The 18,784-nt window shown below is 38.9% G+C and overlaps 1 long non-coding RNA gene across 1 annotated transcript; it reads left to right on the plus strand.

The window, feature by feature from the left end:
* Window positions 1-14,135: 14,135 nt before the first annotated feature.
* Window positions 14,136-15,420, plus strand: LOC127534741 (uncharacterized). Its single transcript, XR_007943110.1, has 2 exons — window positions 14,136-14,384; window positions 14,479-15,420. It is a non-coding gene; the product is annotated as an uncharacterized LOC127534741 (long non-coding RNA).
* Window positions 15,421-18,784: the final 3,364 nt, after the last annotated feature.

Genomic DNA, 18,784 nt, shown 5'->3' on the forward strand with positions numbered 1-18,784 from the left:
GCGTTGGGTTGAAGTGGGGGATTCGTCAGACCCCCGTAAAGCTAGCTCTTGTGCTCCACAAAATGTAACAGTCTCCTTGATAGTTAATGTCTATTTTTTTTCACCAGCTCGTTGTGCCTCTGTACAGCGGCCCTCATCCAGCTGACAGGCAATGTTAACTTTTCCTTACATGGACAGCTTGACGCTGTTTCTGATGTGACTTGTGCTGCATTCATGTTTTCTAATTTTGTCCGACAAATGTTTCAAATCCACAATTCCTTGTTGAGTCCATGCAGTATCTCCTCCAAAAAGTAAGCATGGGAAACAGAAAAGTGAATTCTTAGCTACACTTGCTGTTAGCCAGTCCGTTCTGTCAAACCAAGAAACGCAAAACTTACAATTTTGTCGTTTGTCACGTTGAGTTATTTGAACATCGTCTGGCTGATGTGATCCCAGTCTCTTAACTTCCAGCTTTTCCTCCAAAGACACTGAGGAAAATGGACAAGAAAGCAAATAATTCACCTTGTTCATGCTAACACCCGTCATAGCTAAATTTTTTCTCCCTCCTTCCCAACTCTGGCACAAATAGCAGCACCGCTGTGTTAACTCGCTGCTATTGGTCAAAAGTCAGTGGCCTGTGGGCTGACAGAAGTTAGCCCAAATGATCAGTAAATCAAGGGGGCGGGACATGACACCTGTCAATCACTTACAAGAACGAAATGAATGAAAGCGGACGGTATCTGCTGGGGCTGTAAAAAATAAGCCCATTTAGAGATATTCTATGTTTTTCTTTTGACTGATTGGTGCTGTTGCTACCTTTGGTTTCACCTAAACTTAAAACAATCTGTTGTAAGTTATTTCAAAAATAATTTTCTCATCTTTTTTGTGTTTGCTTGCCTGCAGAGTTGTAGTCTTACACACCTCTCTGCAGTTTCCTCACAGCTGTCACCCTCCAGTAATTCAGTTAACTTTATTGAGACTGTGTCTGTCCCCCGACCACCAAAATTCAATAAATTACACAAATCAAAAATATACAAAAGAAATAGTAACCACAAATATTTAATAAAAATTAATACCACTATTTCAACAGAACACAGAGACAGGAAAATTAAATGTGGTCTGTTAAATATTAGATCTCTCTCGTCTAAATCTCTGCTAGTAAATGAGTTGATAACTGATCACCAGATTGATTTGTTCTGTTTGACTGAAACCTGGTTGCAGCAGGAAGAATTTGTTAGCCTAAACGAATCAACTCCCCCTAGTCATATTAACTGTCATATTCCTCGAATCACAGGCCGAGGAGGAGGAGTAGCAGCAATCTACCATTCTAGTTTAAAATTGAACCAGAGGCCTAAACCTGATTACAGCTCATTTGAAAATCTCACTCTTAGTCTCTCTCATCCAAATTTGAAAGCTCAGAAACCAGTTTTATTTGTTGTTATATATCGTCCTCCTGCTCCTTATTCTGAGTTTTTATCTCAATTCTCAGACTTTTTATCTGAATTAGTGCTCAGTTCAGACAAAGTTATTATTGTGGGTGACTTTAACATTCATGTTGACATAGACAGCGACAGCCTTACAAAGCTTTTAATTCATTATTAGACTCAATTGGGTTTTCTCAACATGTAAATAAACCAACTCATAGTTTTAATCACTCTTGACCTTGTCCTGACTTATGCATAGAAATTGAAGAGTTAACAGTATTTCCCCAGAACCCTCTTCTTTCTGACCATTTATGATAACATTTCAATTTAAAGTAAAGGATTGTATAGCAGCTGAGAACAAAATATCATTACAGTAGGTGTTTTGTCTGACAATTCAGTATCTAAATTTAAGGAAATAATACCCTCACTGTTTACTTCAGCAACATTTACTGATAATCAGAAGGCAATTATTATTATTTTACCCCCACAGAAGTGGATTATTTGTTAATAATGCTTCAGCCTCACTGCGTACAACTCTTGATAGTGTTGCACCTGTAAAAAAGAAAGTTATATCTCAGAGAAGACTTGCTCCTTGGTATAATTCCCAGCTGCGGACTTTAAAGCAGGCATCCCGAAAGCTGGAAAGAAAGTGGTATTCCACTAATTCAGAGGAAGTGTATGTGGCTTGGAAAAATAGTCTAGTAATCTATAAAAAAGCTCTTCGTAATGCCAGGACAACTTATTATTCATCTTTAATAGATGAGAACAAGAACAACCCTAGGTTTCTCTTTAGCACTGTAGCCAGGCTGACAAAGAGTCAGAGCTCTGTTGAACCTTGTATTCCTTTAGCTTTAACCAGTAACGACTTCATGAGCTTCTTTACACATAAAATAGTTATGATTAGAGATAAAATTAATCTGGCCCTTCCTACAAATGTCACAGATGCTTTTGAATTGGCTGTTAGACCTGATGAATCTTAGAATTCTTCACTCCTATATGTCTCTCTGAACTAATTTCAACAGTTTCTACATCCAAACCATCAACATGTCTTTTAGATCCTATCCCAACTAGACTCTTCAAGGAGATTTTACCTTTAATTAATTCTTCAATGTTAGATCTGATTAATCTCTCTCTAGTAACAGGCTATGTACCACAGGCTTTTAAGGTTGCTGTCATCAAACCTTTGCTTAAAAAGTCCACTTTAGATCCAGATGTGTTAGCTAACTATAGACCGATATCCAACCTACCATTTCTCTCTAAATTCTGGAAAGAACAGTTGCAAATCAATTATGTGAACACTTACAAAGGAATAATTTGTTTGAAATGTTTCAGTCAGGCTTCAGAGTGCATCATAGCACAGAAACAGCTCTAGTGAAAGTTACTAATGACCTTCTCATAGCATCAGATAATGGACTAGTCTCTATACTTTGTTTGTTAGATCTTAGTGCAGCGTTTGACACAATCGACCACAACATTTTATTACAGCGTCTAGAACATTCAATTGGCATTAAAGGGACAGCACTGGACTGGTTTAATCCTACTTATCAGATAGGTTCCAGTTTGTGCATGTCAACAATAACTCTTCTGAGCATACTAAAGTTAATCATGGAGTTCCTCAGGGTTCTGTCTTAGGACCGATACTTTTCACATTATACATGCTTCCTTTAGGCAATATTATTAGGAAGCATTGTATTAACTTCCATTGTTATGCAGATGACACACAATTGTATTTATCTATGAAGCCAGATGAAACTGATCAGTTAGCTAGACTGCAAGATTGTCTTAAGGACATTAAAACCTGGATGACTTTTAACTTCCTACTGCTAAATTCAGACAAAACTGAAGTCATTGTATTTGGCCCCAAACATCTTAGAAACTCGCTTTCAAAGCAAATAGTTACTCTGGATGGCATCACATTGGCCTCCAGTACTACTGTGAGGAATCTTGGAGTTATTTTTGACCAGGACATGTCCTTTAACTCACACATAAAGCAAGTCTGTAGGACTTCCTTTTTCACCTGCGTAATATTGTAAAAATCAGGAACATTCTGTCTCAGAGTGATGCAGAAAAATTAGTTCATGCTTTTGTTACTTCCAGGCTTGACTATTGCAATTCCTTATTATCGGGTTGTCCAAATAGCTCTCTCAAACATCTACAGTTGATCCAAAACGCTGCTGCGAGAGTACTGACAGGAGTTAGCAAAAGAGATCATATTTCCCCTATACTTGCCTCTCTTCACTGGCTTCCTGTTAAATCCAGAATAGAATTTAAAATCCTTCTTCTGACATATAAAGCTCTTAATAACCAATCTCCATCATATCTTAAAGATCTGATAGTACCTTATTATCCTAGTAGAACTCTTCGCTCTCAAGCTGCAGGCTTACTTGTTGTTCCTAGAATTGTAAAGTAGAATGGGAGGCAGAGCCTTCAGTTATCAGGCGCCTCTCCTGTGGAACCTGCTCCCAGTTTGGGTTCGGGAGGCAGACACCCTCTCTATTTTTAAGACCAGGCTTAAAACGTTCCTTTTTGACAAATCTTATAGTTGGGGCTGACTGGGTGACCCACAGGGGTTCGGCTTGTGTCTTCATTTGCACAGCTGACTCCTTCTTGGACGTCCCTTCGTTCTGCCTCTAGTCATGCTGCTATAGGCCTATAGGCTGCTGGGGGACTTTTCTTGACGCACTGAGCCCTTCTCTATCTACCTTTACATTTAATATGTATACCGTTATTGCAGTACATTCACTCTGTTTCCCCCTGTGCTATTTCTCCGAGTGTCCCTGGTCCCAGAGCTGGATGCTTCAGATCTGCGGTTGATGTTCCACCAGCTGGTCCAGTCTCCACCATGTCCACTGTGGGATGCTGTTGCTGACCTTCCTCCAGCCCTCTGCTTCCAACTCCCTTTTTCCACCAGTCAACTCTGCATTGCCTTCACTATACTGTTATGCTAACTTACATACTGTTTGAATTTTACTGCTAGCTATATATGGAGTATGTTTAATGTCAGAGCCGTACATCATAAGAGTAAATTATGAGTCAGTTTTCAATGTTAGCTTATACTTTGTCTGTGTCACATATCCTGTCATGCATGTATCCAAATGTGTGTTGTGTTTTCCTTGCTTTCCCACCCCTCCCTCTTCTCCCATCCCTCCCCTTTGCCCTCTTCTGTCCTTCTCAACCCGCCCGGCCAGCAGGCAGATGGGTCCCCCCTATATAGAGCCGGGTTCTGCTCGAGGTTTCTTCCCTGTTAAAAGGGTGTTTTTCCTTGCCACTGTTGCCTTTGGGCTTGCTCTGGGGGTCAGGCATTTGGGTTCTGTAAAGCGTCTTGAGACGAGTTGACTGTAATTGACGCTATATAAATAAAATTGAATTGAATTGAATTGAATTGAGGGCTTAGCCCTGTTAGCCCATTTAAACCAGCCGTCCTTGCCTATGTGAAAGAGTAAATTTGTGTTTTGCCACCCAAATTGTACCAGCATGAGAGAAATTAAAACTCTTGAATCTCATCTGGACCAGAAAAATTTAACAAGCAAAGCTATAAGATATGATTTATCTTTTATTCATCTGACTAATTCAAATATTAAGACCATTGAATGTTAATGTTAAGACCATTTAAAATTATTTAACTAAATGTACTCAACTAATTTCCAATAAAGGTGAAAAGTTGCTTTGTGCTGCTGAAAGCTTTAAATCATTTAGTTTTATTTATTTTATCAATAATTTATTATTACTTACTGTTAACTAATTGTGTATGATTGCATTCTGTCCTATTTTGATTCCACTTTGTACATTTTCTCTTCACTTATTATGCATTTATTATTATTATTATTACCTCCGCCAAGGAGGTTATGTGACACCCGGCGTTTGTGTGTCCGTCTGTCTGTCTGTCTGTTAGCAAGATAACTCAAAAACGCCTGGGCAGATTCTGATGAAATTTTGAGGGGATGTAGACTATGGTAAGAGGAAGAGCTGATTTAATTTTGGTGGCAATCCGGAAAGGATCCTGGATTCTGGATCACTTTGAACTTTTTAGTATGTTTTAGTATGTGGTCCAAAATATGACAAAACATCATAGGTTAGTATGTCGTCCAACAAATTGGAGCAAGGTGTCCAGATAGCTCAACTGGTTAAGAAGGTGATTTGTAAACAGAACTGTGTCAGAGACACAGGTTCGATTTTAGCTCATGATCCTTTACTGCATGAGTTTCCTGTTTTCCTCTCTATCCTTGGCGGAGGTCTGCACTCTCTGAATGCTTTCTAGCTGCATTTTTTCATGTTATTGTTTTCCATTTGCTGAAAAATTATTTGTTATTGTTATTATTATAACCTGCTTGTTTTGACATGTCATAGCTACATAAATGTATGTCTGTACTATAAAAATGTAAATATCTATACACATTGAAGATTAGAAAACATAGTAAAAATATAAAAGAAGCCTCATCTAATAAATCTTTTGAGAGAAACTTTTATTTCACTTATATTTCCCTGTTTATTTTTCTATATATTTATATTCAAATTATTTTTATTTAAACATTAACTGTTTGGTCCTAAAATCAGTTCAGTTACGGCTATATTAAATACTTTATTTTGAAGATTATTTCACCTGACTAAAAGCTGTGCTCGCGCTCTTCTCAGTCTGCTTGACACGTCTCTGTGCTGTTGTCATGGAGACCGCAGCATGTCAATCACAGCGGAAAGCCCCGGAGCTGAAGGGGAATTCCTGAGCCACGTGGCAAATGTAGCCCGCTGATTGGTGGAAGAAGAAGCATAGCAACGCCCACCGCCAAAAAGGGGGAAAAAATCATAACAAAACAGAGAGAGAAAAACTTTAAAACAACAAATAATAATGAAATAAGAAATAATAGTATTAATAATGAAAAATGCCTAAGAAAATTTAAAAAAATGTAGGAATAATAAGAAAAATGATTGCAAAACTTAAATTATATACAGTGCCCTGAAAAAGTATTTGCCCACTTCTCAAATTATCATTTTTTTTTGCATAATTTCCCCACTTTAGTGTTTAAGATCATCAAACAAATGTAAATATCAGACAAAGATAACCCGCTGTAAATTTCATTGCTGTGGGATTAATAAAGGTTTACTCTATCTATCTATCTATCTATCCACAAAATGTTGTTTTTAAATTATGATTTTATTTATTAAGGGAAAAAAAACTATTCCAAACTACCTGGATCTGTGTGACCAAATAATAATAATACCTAATAACTGGTTGCGCCACCCTCAGCAGCAACAACTGAAATTAAGCGTTTTCTATAACTAGTAATGAGTCTTTCACATCTCTGCAGAGATATTTTGGCCCACTCCTCTTTGCAGAATTGTTTCAATTCAGCAACATTGGAGGGTTTTTGAGCATGAATGGCCTTTCTAAGGTCATGCCAAAGCATTTCAATTGGATTCAAGTCTGGAGTTTGACTAGGCCACTCCAAAGCCTTCATTTTGTTGTTGTTTTTAAAGCCATTCAGAAGTCAACTTGCTGGTGTGTTTTGGATCATTGTCCTGCTGCAGAACCCAAGTGCACTTCAGCTTGAGGTCATGAATTGATGGCCGAACATTGTCCTTCAGGATTTTCTGGTGGAGAGCAGAATTCATGATTCCATCAATCAAAGCAAACTGTCCAGTTCCTGAAGCAGCAAAGCAGCCCCAGACCATCACACTATACCACTACCATGTTGGACTGTTGGTGTCAGGAAGCCGTCCCGGCTCCTGGCTGGTTTTTGTTCCTGCTCCTGTCAGGATGCTGTTCCAGCTCCTGCCCGGTTTTTGTCCCTGTCTCCCTCTCTCGCTCCCAGCTGATCGCCCGCTGCAGGACAGCTAATTGCAACATAAGACTCAGCTGAGGAGTAATCAGCCAACTCCATTCACCTGCCTTTCCCCTTCTGTTGAAAAACCCTCTGCTCCCTTCATTGTGTGTGGGAGCATCACAGTTGTTGTCACTCCATATGCTGTCCTCAACTACTACCCTCTGGATTACAGCCGTTTCTGGACTTTTCTGCTTCCCCCTCTGTTTGGACTTTCAAACCTTGGACTCTCTGGATTTTGTTATGGATTTATCCTGGCCTGTTTGCTCCCTCAATTGTTGCTTTTGTTTTTACAGTGAGTACCATTCATTTGCTCTGTGTTTCTGGTTTTTGTAGTTTGGTTTTTGCGCTGCCCCCACAGTCCTGTCCTTAATTTGTAATTGTTTTGATTTTGATTCAATAAAACCCCATTTCACCTCTTACACCTGTTGCCTGCCTGTTGGTATCTGCACCTGGGTTCTCTCCCTCCACTGTTCGTGACAGTTGGTATGATGTTCTTTTCTTGAAATGCTCTTACTTTCACGCCAGATGTAATGAGACACATCTTCCAAAATGTTCAACTTTCGCCTCGTCAGGCCGTAAATATTCGCCCAAAAAGTCATTCAGATGTGTGCTTGCAAAAGCAAGACGAGCCTTTCTTTCTTTTTGGTCAGCAGTGGTTTTCACCATGGAACTCTGCCATGGATACCATTTTTTTTACCCATTCTCTTACTTATTGTTATGAACACTGACCTTAACTGAGGCAAGGGAGGCATGCAGTTCTTTCGATGTTATCCTGGGTTCCTTTGTGGCCTCCTGGATGAGTCGTTGCTGTGCTCTTGGGGTAATTTTGGTAGGCCGGCCACTCCTTGTAGGGTTCACCACTGTTCCATGTTGTCTCCATTTGTAATAATATAATGACTCTCACCGTGGTTCACTCAAGTTCTAAACCTCTAGAAATGGCTTTGTAACCCTTTCCAGACTGATAGATGTCAATTACTTTATTTCTCATCTGTTTTTGAATTTCTTTAGAACACGCCATTTGATTGCAGCTTTTTCAGATCTTTCAGCCGACTTCATTTTGTCAGTCGGGTTCTATTTAAGTGGCTTCTTCATTGAACAGGTCTGGAGGTATTCAGGCTTGGGTGTGGTCAGCGGAATTGAACTTGCTTCTCAAAAAATGTGATTAGCCAAAGTTAATTCATGATTTAACGGGGGGGGATTACTTTTTCACATAGGGCCAGGGAGATTGAGATCGCTTTTTTCCTTAAAACATTAAATCATGATTTAAAAACTACATTTTGTGTTTTATTTGGTTATCTTTCTCTAACATTTAAACTTGTTTTATGGTCTTAAACATTAATGTGTGGGAAATATTTAAAAAAATAACAAGAATTCAAGAAGGGGGCAAATACTTTTCCATGGCACTGTACATACAACAGTGTATACATGTCCAGTTTTATCAAGCAAACTATTATAAAAAAATTATTGAAATTACAAAAATAGATTAATCATGATTTTCAACAATATGACACAATGGGGGGAAAAAAAAATTATCTCAAATTGTTGGTTTTCCAGGGCATTTTTATAAGGCAGAACTATGGGAAATGTGTAAGTTACATGTTTGTTTTCCCAAACAAATGATGATGGATATTAAAACATTCCCTTTCCAAGACCAATTAATAAATATTGTAATATCAGTTGAAATGGCAGCATGAAAGTAAACTGAAGTATCTCATTCTGAAATGCACGTTTCTGGTCAAAATTGAATTATACTGCTAAATCCGACCTCAACTTATTTCATTATAAAATAAGGATTATACAATAAAATGTGTACTTCTGGAGGGGAATGCTGCTTAAATTTTTCTCAAGAACAAGAAAGCTAACTTAGCTGCTGTAACTTTAATAATTTAAATTTATCTAAAATGTAATCTGTTGTAATTCATGTGCTTTGCTGTGGTTAAAAACATTTAATTTAAATGTAGATATTTTTAGATGATGTATTAAAGTAGAAGAACGAACACAAAGAAGCAACAAGGTATGTTTTGTTGGTATCTTCATTTTTCTGCAACTTCTAGAAACACAAACTACATTAAAAGGCATATTAAACCACAAATTAAGTCTTATTTCTTGTAACATTATAATGTGAGAAATCCTCCAAAGTTGCAGTAGTTTATCAGAATATGTTTATTCTGGATGATTAAGTCCTTGTAGAAGCTTTTCTGATTCTACAGAAACTAAAGACATTTAAAGCCTCAGTTTTCCTTTTCTTCATCTGAAGGTTTTTAAAGCAGAGTTTGTGAAATCTTAGGAAACCACAAGCTTTAAACTCGCGTTCTTCTCATAAAACAATAAAAGGCCGGATTTCTGTCATTTTCATGCCTTAAAATGATCCGATCGATGAATCTGCATATTTTTCATTTAAACCTTCATCCTGCACCAAATAAATCTGTTCTGTCCTCTGCTGGTACCACCAATTCCTTCATGTAATAATATTACAAATACATCTCAGACATCAGATTCACTCTGAACAGCTTTAAGATCACTGACACGTTTATACAAAATTTATTTTCCCTTTTTCATTCTATGGAAGCTTTAAAGCTGCTGTAAGTGGAAACGTGAACACCAGCAGCAGTGAGAATGAATTTATTATCTACTAATATCAGTCCACAATTCTTCTCTTCAGATTACAGGAGACACTATCGTAGGATCCACCAGCCATTATCAGCAGTGAAACAGAACCAGGACAGGGTTTTGTTTATTCCCCCCTGGCTATGGCTCTGGAGTCCTAACACCTCTGCAGCCACAGGATGGAGACAGGCTCCCCTTTTGACCAGCGAAGCAAGAGGGACACCAGGACACCACGCAAGATGTGGGACATGTCTGGCACGAGGGTGCAAAGCACAGAGTCAGCAGGAAGCGAGGCCAAGATCAGTCTTTAAAGGATTCCCCAATACAGATTTCCAGGATGTGTATCGGGCCTGTCTAAACCAAGAGACTGGTTTAAACCTCAAGTACTACCAAGCCTACAAAGGGACCAAATTGCTGCCAATGAACATTCTGACTGATTCCCGAGCCATAGAAGTAGGCTGTATAGACCTTTTCGCAGTGACGTCAGAGTCGGGGACACGTGACCATACCTTCCTTAGCAACGCACGCCGCCATTTTAAGAGGGGGCAACAAAGTCATTAGCAACCATGATTTGACCGCCGAAACCACGCGGTTTTGACCCGGAGAAAAACGTCTGGTGATTATTTCGGAAATCTTGAGCCAAAAGCCAAGCTACAGTATAAAGAAAAAATAGAACTGGTTGGTTTGCAGTCATGTCCGTACCAAATTCCTCTGGTTTCATGGGAAAACGACCCTACTACGTGTCCAGATCTTCATTGGCACTCCATTTATGAGTACCTTATCAACAGCCCAGGCATCCACACAATGGAGAAGATGAAGACTTATAAAAGCCTGGACTCATACGTTTTCTTTGAGGTATGCTTATATTTATACGTTTTTGTGCATACAGGTCAATGTCAGAATGATAAATGCTTTGTAAGATAGGGCTACACCAGCTCCGCAATGCTAAGCTAATGTTAAGCTAACGGGGTGAGCCATTACACCTTTTAATTGCAAGTGGAAGTAGTGTATGTATATTAGTTAGATGTGCATTATCAAAACTAAGAGTCAGATACCTGTAAATGAGCTCTACCCACCCTAGGCCCAAGAGTATGAGGTGCTAACAATAATGAGGACAATGCTGCTGATTACAGCATAGTAGTTAGCAGAACGAAAGGGAGGAGAGAAGGTTTAAAAATAGCAGTGTGAGTAGAAAGACCCCTGACTTTTTGTGGGAAGCACAGCTAGCACTAGCCTAAGCTAAGTAGCTAGCCCTCAACATTTCAGATAATTATAGACATCATAAGCTGCAGTCAATTCCAGCCACTTTCAGTACAAAAAAATCGGTAATATTCTATTTGTAAATAAAAATATGACGAGAAATACAGGGAATATTGGACGTGCATCGCAAGGTGCATTTCCTTGAAAACGACCTATTCGTGGATTATATACCGACTTCAAGACATGTTTTGGACAAAATATGTTACTGGCTTGTTTCGTCTGGATGTCCAAGGTTGGATTATGGCCGTTTTTTGTGGAATATTTTCATCTGTGTGTAATAATGAATCCGGAAATGTGAGTTGCGCTGTGTATGTTGAAGCCGTGTACAGAGAAAGGATGGATGGATATTCGTTTTTGTCGGACAAATGTGTTTATATTACCCGCTGTGGTAATCACATCTGAAAGTGGTTTATATCGGCGGATTCATGAGAATCTAAGCTTTCCATCGGCGTATAGTGTTTGCATAATCGTGTTTGCAGTTTGAGACATTTAGCAAATTGCTTATGCAGATTTCAAAGTGTACCGCGGGCGGGACACTGAAGTGCAACGGGTTAAGCTTATTAATTAATAATTTCAGAAAATCAGTTAAGGGTTAATAATTGCATGAAACACAACATACCATTGACGAAATGCTGACTGCAAACATAGGACCATTTTGACTGTGGGCTCCATGTGGTTCCATTATTGTTAATCCGCCTCAATGCTTTGAGCCATAAACTCCTTTTCTGGCCCTTTTCAGTCGGAATCCTGTAAAAGGAAATGTTCTTGTTGCTCCATGACTGAGAACTACAGCCAAAAACAGCGCAGGTTTTGGGCATATCGGCTTTTGGTCGTTCAAATCGGGAGGGAAACGTGGGAAAGTAATGGTCGTCAAGGCAAAGCATACCCCTCTAGTGGTGACCGGCGGTGACGTTCGATGATGACGTTTCGGAAAAAGGTCTATTGGGACCATGGAAAAAGTGCCTACAAAGTGAATTTCGTTCCACTCACGTGGATCTACATGAACTCTCCTTTATGTAGCCAGGTGAACTAGAGACTGCTTTTCTAGCCTGATATGACCAAAATTTAAGTATAAATATTGTAAAAGTTGTTTCTCCTGACTAACGTAGCGCTGTACCTTTAAGAGCGGCACAGGGGTTACCCTCGCGAGACCGCAGAGACCGTAGCCGCGGAAGTGAAAGGAAAAAACAAGACACATGTAATGTCGGACCGAGTAGGTGTGCATAGTGATGGGAGATCGAGGCTTTGATGAAGCTTCAACACTTTATCCAATACCTGCTTCATTACTCGAGGCTTCACTGACACTCAGTGCTCGAGTTAGGACATCTAGTGGTCAATAAAATGAAGTGCAATTGATTCATGTTTCTGATTGGTTCATGGATTGTTTTGGATTTGATTCGCCATGCACGTTCCTGTTCCACTACATTAGATGATTGTATCTGTTCTAGTGGCTACAATAATAATAATATTACCAGCAATAATAATGACAATAACTACTGAAGAGCCTGTTTCTTATCTGCCATGTCTGTCTGTAACCCTATATACTCTTCACTGATATTCTGTGTTATGAAACATTTAAACGGTGCTGCTACATTCATGAGATGTGCTCTATAAGTACAGACTGATGCAATTTTCACATGAGGCTGGTGCAAATACAGATTATATTATGGATTTTGGCAAAGTATGTCTTGGGTTAACTGGTAAAGAGGGTGTGCTTGTGTAACAGGATATGATTTTTTTTAACAATGTATTAACAGTTTTTGTATGCAGGTACATATATGCATTGCAGTATACCTTACAAGACTTACTCAGTTATGCAAATATTTTTAACCATAATGTGGTACTTGCACATTAAACAGATCCTCATAAAATAAGGAAATGAAGAGAAAAAGATGGGGGGGGGATGAAATAAACATGTTCTCATACATGCAAATACATAAATACAGTAGCTTATACAGAACAGCAGGTAATCCTGTCATTCCTCTCATTCTGGCAGTTCCACGAGGTTTACATCACAACTGTTCATTCCACCTCATCACTTTCATCTGTTAAATTCATGGATTTCAAAAAAGCAATAAAGGGTCCCCACGCTTTCTCAAACAAATCCTGTCTCCCTTTTCGTACATGTGTCACTCTTTCTAGAGGAAAGGTTATTAACATCTGCCTCACCCAGTCTACTAATCTTGGTATGCAAGTTTTTTCCAAAAAAATGTTGTAATGTAATGTTTTTGAATGCAGGAGGCTTGAATCTATTATTTACGCTCACTCTTGGTGTACTTATGTCACCTTGGATAAAGTCCCAAAAATAAAGTGAGCAGGGTTCATTGTAATATTTTTAGAAATAATATTTTCTATTGTTTGTTAAATCTTCCCCCAGAATTTTTTTAACCTTTGGGCAATCCCACATACAATGGTATAAAGTTCCGTTTGCCTCATTACATTTAACACATAAATCTGGGATGTTGCTGTTAAATTAATTTAATTTAAATGGTGTAGTATATGTTCTCAACAACCATTTGTATTATAGCAATTTAAATCAGGTATTGATTGATTGAGTGTGGGCTTTGGTGCAAATCAGTTCCCAGTCCTCTGATGTTATGTCCATCTTTAGATCTTCTTTCCACTCTTTTCGTTTTTTTAACAGTCGTAGTTACCTCGATATCAGGCAGCAAATGGAAATTATGCCATACACAGGACCTTTTCCTGATTGGCTCCTGCTGCAGATCGATCTATCTATCTATCTATCTATCTAGCTAGCTAGCTAGCTAGCTATACACTACTAACTGTCAAAGCAACGAACGGCAGCAACAAAACCAACCTACTCTGCGGAAAATCAGTCAAATGAACGACACTCTGGGATCTCCTATCCCGGAACACACTCAATCCCGCCGAGTGATTCACAAAACAAACCGAACCAATCAGGTGATTCGAAGCAGTTGAGTGCTTCAAACGTCACTGAAGTGATTCAAACGTCACGAGTCACATGATCAAATCAAGCATCGGCACAGTGGCTCGATTGCTTCATGAGCTACCGCGCATGTGTTGAAGCCTTGGGTATCAGAGGACCATCACTAGGTGTGCGTTTTCATCCACATGGAGGAAAATATCTCTACAAATGTTAGTTCAGCGCAGAAAATAGTCATTGGCACATCCAATAAGGTGATGTTATTGTTGTTGAGCGAGACTGACGAGTGATGATTTAGTATTCCTGATGTTTGTAGATCGTTAAAAACGAAACGTGTTCAGTGAGTCCTCTCTTCGCCACACTGAGAGAAAGACTGAATAGCAGGGCGGCGTAAGTGGTTGTTTATTGCACTTATGAATGAAAATGAAGCCTAAGGTGTTTTACAAATGATTGTTGAGTTTTATATGCTTTTGCCACGTTTTAGAGGGGAGATATGCTGTGTTGAGTTCCTGGTGTGTGTCCGTTTGTGCAGAATACACACTGGAGTGAAAGTGAGTCTTCTTACTTTTTTTTTCTTTGTTGGCTGCTGGGAAAATGTTATAAATAAATGCACAGAATATATCCTAAGAGCAATACATTATTTAAGTTACCGAATTACGTGAGTAATGTTGTGACTGTTTAAAAGAAGTGTATTCATTTCTTTCTGTACTGTTGTTTTCTTGCCAGGAAAGTGCCACTACTGTTGTCTTTAGTTTGTAGTAACATTTTTTTTTTTGTAGTCAGTGAACCCGGTTTGATTAGAGCAGGGGTCGGCAACCCGCGGCTCTTTCAGCCCTCTGTTGTGACTCCCTGTAACTTTGGAAAATAAATTGTTCTGCCTTTCAGGCGCGTTTCAATGCATTTTAATATAGAGAGTTTTATTGTGAAATTACCGCTCTTATTTTGACGTGTCACTTCACCGGATGTGTTGCTGGGGTTCTGGGACATGAGAGCGTAAGGTTGATGCGGAGGAGATGGAGAAGCAACGCCTGTAGTTTCACATCGTTTTGTACTCAAGAATGGCAAGCCTGTATATTAAAGCTCCACTCCAAGAAAGACACGTCTTGTCTTTGAGTCAAAAGTACTCATGATAGGGTAATACACGTTACACGCAAGAACACGGCAGCAGGTCAGGGAGTCAGAGGAGTGACGTCTTGGAAAACAGGGCAGCGACTTACCGGAGAAAAGTTATTAGCTTAAGATAAATAGATAAATAGATTTTACAAGTTAAATAGACATTCGCAAAATATTGATTTCCAGCTAACATTACGTAACATATGAGGTCCAGGAGCAAAAATGACATTAACCAGGTAAGATAAATATTAGTGGAAGGACACAATTTTAAAAAATGAATCTAATTAGAGGCTTTGTAATTAATTAATCACGACTGATTAACAAGGGCATAGAAGTAAAAAAAAAAAAAAAAAAAGCGATATATGCAGTGTTGTCTTCATTTTAAATGCCAAAAGGATTTTGCGGCTCCCGGTGTTTTCTTTTCTGTGGGAAACGGGCCGAAATGGCTCTTTGAGTGTTAAAGGTTGCCGACCCCTGGATTAGAGGGTGTTCCAGGGATTACACTTTGAGGGTGCAGATGTACCAATGGGTGTGTAAGAGTACCAGCATTGTGTGCTGAGCAACAGGTTAACTATTCTTTATTGTTACAACTGTAAAAACAAAGAAATCTACAATCCTCAGTGAATAATATTAACGCTGTTCTCATTTTTGTATGGGTCCAGTCGGGCAATAAAAACCCACATAAAAATTATTCTGTGTCCGGTCCTGTCATTTTATGACCAGGCCACATTTATAAGATATATCTATTGCTAAGTAGTACCCAAAAAAAGTTTCTACTCACCGTTTCCAGTCATTTCAGAAGCTGCAGAGCTTTTTGGTGCAGATTGTAGGATTAGAGGAATGTTCAGCAAATCTAGTCTGTAAGCCTCACTGATAAAACACTCACAAGTCTGCTGCTGCCGCTTTCAGCAGGCGGATTCTGACCCCTAGTGGATGTTTAAATTACGTTTAGAGGTTAGTTTTTTGACCAAGTCACACAAGTGCATGACATTCTCAAAGCAAAGAATGTCACCGCCCGCATTACCTCTAGGCGCCACGGTCCTATTCTCACACTTGAACTTGTTATATGGCACTTATCCAGCTTGTTCTGACTAGACTCTTGCTTGTGTTGTATCTGCACTACCGTTCAAAAGTTTGGACACAACTTCTTATTCAGCTCTAGTATGTATTTTCTACATTGTAGTTTAATACTGAAGATTAACACTTTTTTGTTTACAACATAATTCCATTCTTGTTCTTTTATGGTTGTGATGACTTCAGTATTAATCTACAATGTATCAAATAATTAAATAAAAACCACAGAATGAGAACGTGACCCTAAACTTTTGATTGGTAGTGTACACTACCGTTCAAAAGTTTGGGGTCACCGAGACAACTTCATGTTTTCCACGAAAACTTTTATTCATGTGCTGACGACATTGCACAAGGGTTTTCTAATCATCAATCAGTCTTTCAACACCATTAGCGAACACAATGTAACATTAAAACATAGGAGTGATGGTTGCTGGAAATGTTCCTCTGTACCCCTATGGAGATATTCTATTAAAAATAAGTTGTTTCCAGCTAGAATAGTCATTTACCACATTAACAATGTCTAGACTGATTCATTTAATGTAATCTTCATTGAAAAAAAAACATTTTCCTTCAAAAATAAGGACATGTCTAAGGGATACCCATCTTTTGAACAGTATTCTAGATATGTGGAAAACTCTATCCCCTTGAGTGTCAAAGGAAGCAAGAAACCTCCAACCAGGGGATGATCAAACGTAATTGATTGTAGTTGAAGGACAAAGCCAGAGGAGGACTTTGGGAGCAAACGATTGTCAATCAGGTTTGGGGTTAAACGCAATAAAAAGACAGTTTTTTCCTCTCTGCAAAGGGTTTTTTTTTTAGTTGAATTTTTCTGAGGTTCACTCACAATACAAGCTTTTGACAGGGAACAAATAAATATCAATCATCTTCCCACTGAAGGTTTAATTTGCTCTTCACCAACTCCTGAGAAACACATCCATCACCTGAAATTAAATTCTGTTTTATGAACGAGACAAGGTCAAGAAAGCAGATTATAACTTGAATGGTAGACAAATCGTCTGCGACATGAAATTACAGAATTGTAGACAATTGCCATCTCAGATATGTGTTAGGGTTTTTATTGAGTGAGCTCAGGCGCAGGAAAAGAGACAGGTGATGTATTAAGGATTTATTCACAAAAGGCTAGGATACAGAACTACAAATCCCAGGAACTGGGCACAGAACTCAATGGACTGTAGGAAACTATGGTGTCCCCAGTGGTTGGGCAAAAAAAAACACCTCTAAAACCCTCAGCAGGTAAAACCAGGGAAAGAATGCCGAGTGAAAAAATAATACTAAACCTAAGTTTGAGCAAATTGAAATAACTAGAATTATATAAGAAACAATAACTGTGCAGATTACTATAACTAAGGTCACAGAACAGCCCAAAACAATTACTGCACGAAGTGAGGAAAATACTCAAGGACAATATAGTAGGAGGGTCTCAAAAAAGAAGGCAAAAGGAGCACAAGATTTCTCCGGGCTAAACTAAGGAAGTCACAGGGCAACGATAACTGTTGGAAAAATCTCAGAACTCCGTGAAACTTTAATTCTACAAATTCTCTTAAACTGGGCTTCTATAAACAATTAACTGCTCTGACTGAGGCATGGCTTACTGTGACCAGAGTACAGGGAAACTGGGAAGCTGAGGGACTGAGGGTCCAAGGAGCTGAGGAGGGGGCTGCGACGGCAGGGGAAGGCTGACAGGGTTGGAAGCCGTGAAGATGACGGAGATGACTTAGGCAACGTGTCCAGAGGAAGGAATGGGTTTGGGCCATAGACAAAACCAGATATCCAGATGAAGGTGAGCAAGAGTAGGTGGAAGGGCGACTGGAAAAAAACAGAAATAGAGTTACTGAGGTTCCATAGAGAAAAAGCTGGACAAACCATGTGCAGAGAACTGACAATGGATGTTTATAATCCAGCATCTGAGAGGTGACTGAGGCTACGTTTATACGAGGACCATCTTAACAGAAAACGCAAAAGTGGCGACTTGTCATTTCACGTTTAGACAAGCGGTTTTGAAGGAAATCTGCGTATATACGGTGACTCTATAGTGTGTGGAATTCGATTGGATATGCATGCCAGGCAGCTGGGTGGCACTGTGATAAAACATAGAACTACCAGAGTTGCTTGAAGGTACGAAGGATGGAAATAATCACACATCTTTGTTTACTTCCTTGTACTGGCCGGCAAACCAAAGCACTGGCGGGTCATTCCTACTATTTGGTGCCATTTGAGTCCCCATGACAGAGTATTGCATATTTTTGGTAAAAATGTCCTAATACTAATTTTAAAAAGCCTGGCTTATATGGTTAACAGTTCTCTACCATAATATACAATGATATGTATGCAGAAATATTTCAATTTTAAACAATTGCCCTTATTTTTGGATAAGTAGGCCAAATTCCCATGTCCCAAATCATGTTTGCTCAATCAGAAATACATATAAAAGTAATAGTAATAAAATAAACCCAACACTTTTCACGATTGTTGCACAGCTTCGTTTATAATCTACCTCCCCAAATGTTATTTTTTGTTATTTATACATTTTTACTGCTTAAAATATTCAAAATATGTTGTGTCCCTGAGTCAACTGTCCACCC

Source organism: Acanthochromis polyacanthus, chromosome 7 (genome assembly GCF_021347895.1).
Source record: "Acanthochromis polyacanthus isolate Apoly-LR-REF ecotype Palm Island chromosome 7, KAUST_Apoly_ChrSc, whole genome shotgun sequence".
Classification (NCBI taxonomy): domain Eukaryota; kingdom Metazoa; phylum Chordata; class Actinopteri; family Pomacentridae; genus Acanthochromis; species Acanthochromis polyacanthus.